The following is an 8,859-nucleotide window of genomic DNA, read 5'->3' as shown; positions in this document are numbered from 1 at the left end:
GTGTCTGTTTTAGCCATCCCCAGGGCCTCTCTGTTTTGTGGCCAAAGTTAGTTTAGTACAGTCTCTATTTCTCATGACTTTTGAGAAGCAGAATGTTGGTCACATAGCTGGCATGTTTCTGATCTGATTATTTTTGGGGGTGTGGAGAGGGCTACCAGGAGTAGGGTTGTTTCCTAGTGTCCACCATGCAGGGGTATTTTTTGTGGGGAGAGGGTGGGCGAGGCTTCCACCCGCTTTAAGAAGCCCTTGTGGTGCCAGAGGGGCCTAAAAGGGCTTTAGTAAAATTCTTAGTTAGGTTCTGAGAGAGTGTAAAGCCAGAGGCCTACTTCTGCAATGAGGAAAAATTCAAAATATTTTTGTTAGACTGTCAAGAGATTCCAAACTGTGGACATAATGTGTAACCAACCCCAGCCTGGAATGCTCCGGGACCAGCCAAATTTTCATGTCAGCATTCTTGACATGCTCGCTCTCTCTCACTCTCTTTCTCTCCCCCCCCCTTATGCATTTCTATGAGATGTGTTCAAGGATGTCTCCTATTTACTCCTCTGGACCATTTACCAAGAGACCAGCATCTTCTCAAGAGCTCTTTTCCTTCCCAACTTTCCACTATTTGGCCTTCTAAACAATTGCTCCTGGAAATTACTCTGCAACTCACTGGTGCCCTGTCATCACAGGGCTGCATCTTCAGCTGGGGTATATCAGTGTAATTCTATTAAAGTTAACGAGGAACAGTTTCTGTTTGGACCTGCCAAAAATCTGATCAGTAATGTGAGACCCTTTAAGCTATGGAAAACTGGCAAGAAATCTATACAATGATTTAAGTTGAGAATATTCACTTCATGGTTACACACACAGTATGTGAACATGCCATTGTTACAGTTGCCAGTATAACCTTGACTCTGCCCTCATGTGCGTCTACATCCTGGCAGTTTAGTTATAATGTATTATTTGCAGAATAGGATGTGACTTGATATGTCACACTCTTTTGTTACTGCAGATACACCTACCTAAGCAACCCTGTCACATTTACACTTAACCTTGCATTAATGGGACAAAATGGCTTGCAACCCCTACTGGCTTAGGGCAAGGGTCAGCAACTGTTTGGAGTGCCAGGCCACTGCTTGCAGCCCAGCAATTGCCATGGGTTGCTGCTCCCCACTGCTGTGCCATCTTCTGCAGTGCCCAGGTGGCCTGCCATTGCCTTTGCTGTGTGCCACTGATTCCCAGTGGCAATGGGGAGGGCCGAATTAGGTAGTACTGGTGAGTGGCATGTGCCATAGTGGGTAGAAAGGTAGCGAAAAGTCACTGAAAGGGCATAGAATGAAGTCATGCCTCTAAGCTGCATGCTGCTGATTTCTTCCCCCCCATCCCCCATGCCACCATAAACAGGATCCAGCCCGAAGGCCCTATGATACTGAACCCTTACTAATGATATATCATAGAAGTTTCTTTTCCAATCTGATTATTAATAGATCTGTTGGAACTCTATGTGTTACGTTGAGTTAGCAACAAGGCGTCTTCTTAGGTGCACTTCAGCCAATGGATCAACCGATTGCAAAGCTAATTTAGCTGATCATGTATGCACAGCCAATGTCTGAGATGTGGTGCAGATGCTCAGGTATCGAATGACAGTTGACAATCCTTTAGCTATAGAGAAATGGAAATAAGGCATTTATTTACAAAGCTTAAATAAGAGGCAAATGTGTATGTATCAGTATAATTTCTTATATTACTTCATGCTATGCAATTTAATATGTAGCTTGTGTGTTAGCATGGCTTACTCTGAATTTCTCACAGATGCGTTCTCTGCACTTTGTCTGGCCTTACTGGTGTAAACTAGTAGTTTGCCTAAACTCACTGTTGGATACCCAGTGTGGTTCCAGCTGAACTGTTTTCTGCAAGATGGAATCCTCTTATGGTTGTGTCCCCGGCTGTAGCCTCCAGAGGCTATACAGCGCAAAGAAGGGAACAGCGGAACCAAAGCCGTCTCTGCTGTTGTCCATCTAGACTACATGTGAATATTTCATGTCAGAAAATGAAAGGTGATAATGAACAAAGTACTTATCGGAAGGAAAGAGGGGGCTGGGGTTAGATAGATGGTGCTAGATTCCAGGTACCTTTCTACAGTACCTTTTTTAAAGGGTCCATTGAGAATTAGTGAGCCCTGAAAGCTCCTTGGTGATGATATGTAATGGAATTACTTGGGCTCCTTATTTCGGTGGCATCAGTTGTGCTAGAACCAAAGTCCCAGGCCTCTCTCAGGGCAGCTCCAGTCCCTAGCTGTTGTGCCCTTTCTTTCTGTGTTTGTGAGTCTTCTTCCTCATAGCATCACCCAAGTGTGTGAAATGCCTATCTCTCTACTGGCTTATTGGGGAAATGCCTGTAGAGTCTCAGGTGTTGCCATTACATCTGGTGGGTTAAATCCTTCTGATGAGGATTAGCATTTGCAGTTACCCTTAGTGGTAGCTTATGACTACCAGTCTGAATATTCATGCCTGGATGGCTTTTACCAGACTCTGGTGGTGGTAAGGAGGTAAAGCCTTCATCTTGTTTTTAAATCTAGGTTATAGTGACTGGGCATGTCCCCCATATGACACCTTGAAGGACAAGTTTACTCATCTTGTTCTAGTCCATCTGGCAGACAGCATTATGGGATCAGGTAGCAATCTTGTTGACCATCTCAAAGGAGGCGAATAGACCAAAAGCAGAAGGTCTACTTTCCAGGTCAGGGCTGAGGCATGCCAGCAAAGGCAGTCTGCAGATCCTGCTGCTGCTTGTGATGGGTCTGGTGTGGCTGAGCCAAGGGCTTTAGTCTGCAACACTGTGACTTGTGGCCTCTCTTATATCTGAGGGAGGTAAAGTCTTCCCTGGTTCAAGCAGGATCTGCCCAGTAATCTCAGTCACCAAAACCTCTGGTGCTTTTCACCAGTGCAAAATACTACTGATACCTGAATCCTTTAGAAATAAAATTGTCTTGAGCAAAACAAAAGAGCCTTGCTTTGAATGAGTAACTTCTTGCTTTGACCTTTCTTTCTTCAGTTCCCAGCTGCTGACAGAAAACCTGCTTGCTTGGCTTCCTTAAAGGCAGAGAGAAAATGGGGCCGCTTAGTGGTTCTAGGCTGCAGAATTGTGCACTGCAGCTCTTAAATTGATAACATCACTCAAGATGTAACATGGGTGCCAGTGACTTAACAAAAAAAACACAACAAAACAAAACAAAACAAACCTGTCACAGGTGGGGTTATGTTTCTCCCCTGAGCAGCCTCTCCTTGTACATTTGCAAATATTCAAACTTGAAGTACTTGCTCTCCCCTGACAGCTGCTCCTACCAGGATTATTGCTTGAGAAGAGGTAGGCGGGTATATTTGTTCTTTGACTTCCATGTCAGTGATTATCGGGGCTATGGTTTTATCTTAGAGCTGTCCAGCGCAGTCTAGTTTTAGAGAACAGCAGCAGGATCTCATGTTTACTTTGTTTAAATGCTTTCCCAGCGTAATCAGCTCTCATGCTCATTTTCCACTGCTCCATGTTGCTATCCCTAGAAATGGCACCAGGGATCTGCAGGCCTTTCTCAACCAAGGGTTTGTTAGTGCTGCCTGTCAGTGTGTGAAGTATTACTATTGCCCCAGTCAAACTTGTCTCCTTTCCAGATCTGACCAGTTTGCTAGGTACGTAACTAGCCACAGCCCTATAGTGAGGGGAAAGAAACTAAGAGATTGACACCTATATTTTAAGTCTCAAAGTTGTTATCGTGCTGAATGGGGAGCAGAGGACTTGAACTGTGCTAAGTTGTGCCATGGACATTATTGCTCCTGTTGTGGTTATACCCAGAGACTCTCCAAATTGGAGTCTCCCAGTGGTAGGCACTGTTTCTGCACATTAAGGGTCGACTTTTGTCCCCACAGAGCTCACCATTAAAAGAGGCAGTTCATTATTTGAAAGAAAGACTCATCCTATTTGGCCTGTGGGGGAGCTGGGATACAGAGTGGTTATGTGACTGTTTCTTCAAGTCCTCTGGGTCATCTTGCAGTGACTGATGACCTCGAGTCCTAATTACAGGGAAAGTCTCCTACTTGCTCCTTGGTAGCTAGTGGATTCTTCCAGCCCTGTGCAAAAATCCCTTCCACATCCCTGGCCCTGGGCAGAGAAGGCTCTAAAAACCACAAGCTCCTCTCTGTGTGATTCTTCCCACAAGATACCTGGGTGTTCCTGCTGCACCCAGAAATGGGACCGTCTCCATTTTTACTTTTTTCTGTGAGGCCCCTTTTTCCTGTATCTTCTTCCAGGGAGACTTCTTAGCTATCCCTGGGCACAATGAGTATGAAACAATTGTCCTTAGTCCTAGCTCCCAGGCAAGTTCTACTATGCCTATAAATTAGCACATATATAATAAATAGTTTATCTTGGCAGAAAGAAGGGAGTGAATTAGCCACAAAATCCTCTTTATTTTAACTGGAGTTTAAAAGCTGGTGATTTTTACTGCCCGGGCAGAGAAGGGGACCCCACGATAAGTTCTATTCCTTCTCTGTGCAAGGGAAAGAGAACATATATCCCTGTTTGCTAAACATCAGGAGAAACCTTGCATAGAGAGACTTGACCCAGAGCAAGTTCTGCAGAGCTAGGAACTGTATGCAAACTCCCAAGTAATGACTGAGTGCCTGAACCACAAGACTTTGAACTATTTTATCTAATAATGTACAGTCGGGGCCTTGTAGTCTCTATCCATCAACTCTGGTAGGAGGAAATGTGCCTGGACTGGATGCTCAGTGCTGTTGGGAGAAAGATGTGATGGGGGAGTGAAACCTCCGCCTTTCACCTGGAGGTTGCTGAATCAAATCCACCTGAGGGCAGTAAAAGATGGATCTTGTGACCATCTAGTGGTTGTGGCCTCTTTGGGATTCTTGCTGGCTGGCTGCTGTTATAGCACAGTAGCACACAAGGGCACTTTTGGGCAGCAAAGGACTGAAAGGATGTAGATACTGACTGGTTTGTGTTCCCTTGGAGTGAGTGGCATATACAAGGTATGGAGAAGGCACATTTGTGGAGAAGATGGTGTTGTTTGTGCCATACTTCTTCTGGTGGAAAGAGAGTCCAAGCTCCTGCATTAAGGAAAATGAGCCCAGTTGCCTTATTGCATTGGCAGAGGATGGTGGGGGCCTGCCCAGTGCAGAGAGATACATGGAACGATATGTAGCAAAGGCACCACCCTGTCTCAGAGACACAGCCCAGTCTTATGCAATACGTTAGTTATTGACATTCCTGGAGGTGCGTAAAACCATGCTACTGTGCAATGAAAGATCTCAGCAAGGTTGTTTGAACCTTATTGCCAGGGCAAGGCTGCAGCTGAGGCAGCATATCAAGTAGCAGCTAATTTGGAACATGATCTGCGTCTCCTGACTAGTTTTACATGCATCAAGCCTCATGAGGATGTGCACTGTACTGTCTACAATGGAAAAGTCACATGGTCAGAATTATGGAAGGTGCATTAAGGAAAAAAAAGAGGCAAGTAGGGGAAATGTGGCATGCTTTCAGAAACATCCAAGGACTGAGGAAGGAGGAATAATTATGACAGTGCAGCTGGGATGGGCACAGCCTGTACTGAGGCACTTTTATGGCCTCCATTACCCTGAGGTTTAAGCACCTTAGAGCCCTTACCCTTGTGAGGCAAAGAAGTGCTATTATAGATACACAGGAAGTGGCTAAGTTGGGACTTGAACTCGGGTCTCCCAAGTCCTAGGCTAGTGCCCTGGCCACTGGATCATCTTTCCTTTCTTTGTTCAGTCTGTGGTAGTCTTGCAGCCCTGCTGAGTGGCTTGACACTGGTGGGATAGTGGGGGTGTTTGATCTGAGCAGGTGCACTTACAATGGTGCCAGGGTTTTCCCATTGTAGCCAGTGCTTCTATATGTGGCTGTGTCTATGCAAAGCTGCTGCTCTATATTTCTTATTGTAACAGCACTAATGGAGATGGGGGAAATGCTCCCAGTGCCCCCTTCAGATGGGAATAACTATATTAGAGAAGGCAAGGCTCTTGGATGCGGTAGTCTTGATAGCTACTTAAGTAATATATGGCCTCTCTTCTTGATGGCCTCAGTACCCTTTTCAGTTTTATTTTATTCCTCCAAAACAAATCTGTCACCCTTATTTTTGTGTTTCTTTGTTCCATCCCCTGCTGAAGGTGCTCTCCGTTTCTTTGCTGGCATGGGAATGCAACAGAAGCCTGGGTGAGTCCACCTCACTTCTCTGGAGGTGGTGGGTGGGTATGAGAGCTAAATTGATCAAAATTCCAAGTTTGTATAAAATTGCAATCAGCTGATTCTCTTGCTGTAGAACAGTCTCCCTGATGACTCTAATTTTGTGGCAGAAAGTTTCCTTGACACAAGTGGCTTTTGGGTTTTCTTTCTGTAATCTTTTGTAGAAAACTTGGGACCAGAATGAACAGACCTGTTTCTCTTTCTCCTTTTTTTGTTCTTCAAATAAAATGAAGAGGGCAGCAGCTCAGATATTTCAAGGATAAATGTTGTAGAATTGCCACTTAGGTAAATAACCAAAATGAGCCTCAGTCTTTCCCAGAGTAAGCATGATTTGCTGAAACACTTTGACAGATGGTTTGAATTTGGCCCTGGAAAAAAGAAATGCCACAGTGCTGCTGAGCCATGTGTGTGGATGGGTTCAGAGTTCTGCTGCTTTCCAGAGCACTTGAAGAGAAGGATGTGACATGGGGATGTTCTTGGACCTGTGTATGTTGGGAGGGATTTGTAGTAATGCAATGCCTGCTGCAGTTTGAATGCTTTTCTTCACAGGCTGATAATGATAATCTGTGATGCTCACAAGTCTGCATACATACTACACGTGCCATATAGACATGCCTAGGTATGCTTGCATACATGCATGCTCTTTGCCATAAATGGTTCATCTCCACTGCAGTACAGCCATGATCCCTCCCACACTGATCCTGTACATAAAGGGCATTGTATAGTCTCATCTGCTGTTAATGTTATGCACAAATACATTATCAGATGCTGTCCATGAAGAGCCTATGACCAGAGTAGACTATAAGAACTGATAGTACATCTGTTCACATTTCACAGAAGGGGTTAAGATGCAAAGATTAAGTGACTTGCCTTGGGTTAGGAAGTCAGTGGCAGAGCACCCAGTCTAACAAGACATTAATTGTTTAATAGGGCTCCTGCTAGGTTCTGTAGTGCTCCTGCCACATTTTCCTGGATGCTGCTGAAAGAGGCAAAATGGGCTAGTGGCTGGCACACAGGACTGTGGAGATCCATGAATGGCAAGCATAAATTTATTAGAAAGCCAATTATTTATCTATGTGACATGCTGTGTGATCCTCAGTAAATTCCTGTGCATGCATCTAGTGGAACATGGTCATTGGACTGCATGTATATAATAGGTAATGGATGTGTAACATGCAAGGAATGGCTCTCTGGACCTGGTTTTTGATGCACAAAGAGTTTTCTGCATCTGCTTTCACTCAGTGTAGAACATTTGCCTAGAACAGGCAAGGACCTTGTGTCCACAGCTATGTACGCTTTGTCCATATGCTGTGTAATATACTGAGAAGAGCTGCTTTTCTGCTGTAAAGGATGCTGGAGATGCGGTTATCTTGTAGCACTTGATGAGAGGTGAGAGAAGTTAGTGACTTACATTATGCCAGGGAAAACCGAGTAATGGGATTTTTGGTTGTAGTTGTCGTGGAAATGTTAGTGGATTTCCCCTAAGTAATCAGTAATAACTGGTAAATGTAGCCTAGGTATGGCTGTTCACACCAAAAGTAGCTGAGAGCCATTTTGTTCACTGTATTGTTTTGTTCTCAGTGCATAGCATGAATGGGAGAAGAGAAAAGTGTCTGTGATGCTAGAGGGGAGTGTGTGCACTCCTGTGTCCATGAGATACAGGAATTGACAATGAATCCTATGCTATTCTATCTTCAACCCTATGACTATATTTTTCTATGGCAGGGCGGTGTGGCTGTTCCAGTTTAAGAGGTAAGAAACACTGGGCAAGGAGCTACTGCCCAACAGTGGGCAGGCAGTACCATCTGTCTCAGAAAAGGGTGGAGGAAACTCAGTGGTAGGGGGTCACCTGCATTTAAGGGGGAAATTCCTTCCTAATATCCAGTCAGCTAGAAGAGAGTTTGCATGCATCCAGAGCCCTTGGCTATGTTCAGTAACCCTTCCTGTTGTAATTTTCAGCATCACTAAAGATGTTCAGGTCTTCTCAAATCCTACTGAGCTCATGGCTTCATCTTTTGGCAGGGAGCTTCACATGTGCTGTGTGCACAAAAGTATTGCCCAGGCTGCTTTGTTTGCCATGTCTTCAGGAAGGTTTCTGCAGACAGCCATCATTCACCATTCCACCCTGCTGCAGAAGATACCCAGACCCCTGGCTTTCCACTTCTCAGTCCTTTTTTGGTTTATGATCCAGAGCCAGAGCTTGACTCTGGGATAGCTGTATTGACATTGCTCCCTTGGCTCAAACTATTTGTATACAAGGTGCTGAACATGTCAATCTATTGTGGTTGTTTCCTGCCTACTCTAAGGAATTAATCTAAAACTAAAACTGAAAGTTTCCAGTAAAATGTCTGTCTCTAGTTGCATTGGATTTTCCCCTCCTCTAGGTATTTTCAGACCCAATTCAGAGGGGCTTCCTCAAGTCCTTCCCTTCCTCCCTTCCTTTTCCCCCTCCTGTGGAGGTAAGAAGTTACCATCCCAGTCCCAGTCTAAGGGGACTTTAGTTTGAGTTCAGTGGACTTTGAATTGCATTTCGGGCCATTGGCCCAACGGAGGAGAAAGCGTAGACTTCATAGATTTCATAGACATTAGGGCTGGAAGGGACCTTGG

General features: G+C 44.8%; 1 protein-coding gene across 1 annotated transcript in view; it reads left to right on the top strand.

Moving 5' to 3' along the window:
* SLC25A22 (solute carrier family 25 member 22) overlaps positions 1-8,859 on the top strand; it is a 75,694-nt gene that overhangs the window by 3,695 nt on the left and 63,140 nt on the right. The gene's annotated exons all lie outside the window — the stretch shown is intronic.

Source organism: Crocodylus porosus, unplaced genomic scaffold, assembly GCF_001723895.1.
Source record: "Crocodylus porosus isolate Cpor-Errol unplaced genomic scaffold, CroPor_comp1, whole genome shotgun sequence".
NCBI classification, from domain to species: Eukaryota; Metazoa; Chordata; order Crocodylia; family Crocodylidae; genus Crocodylus; species Crocodylus porosus.
The sequence above is the reverse complement of the archived record's forward strand: the minus strand, read 5'-3'. Positions and strand labels throughout refer to the sequence as shown.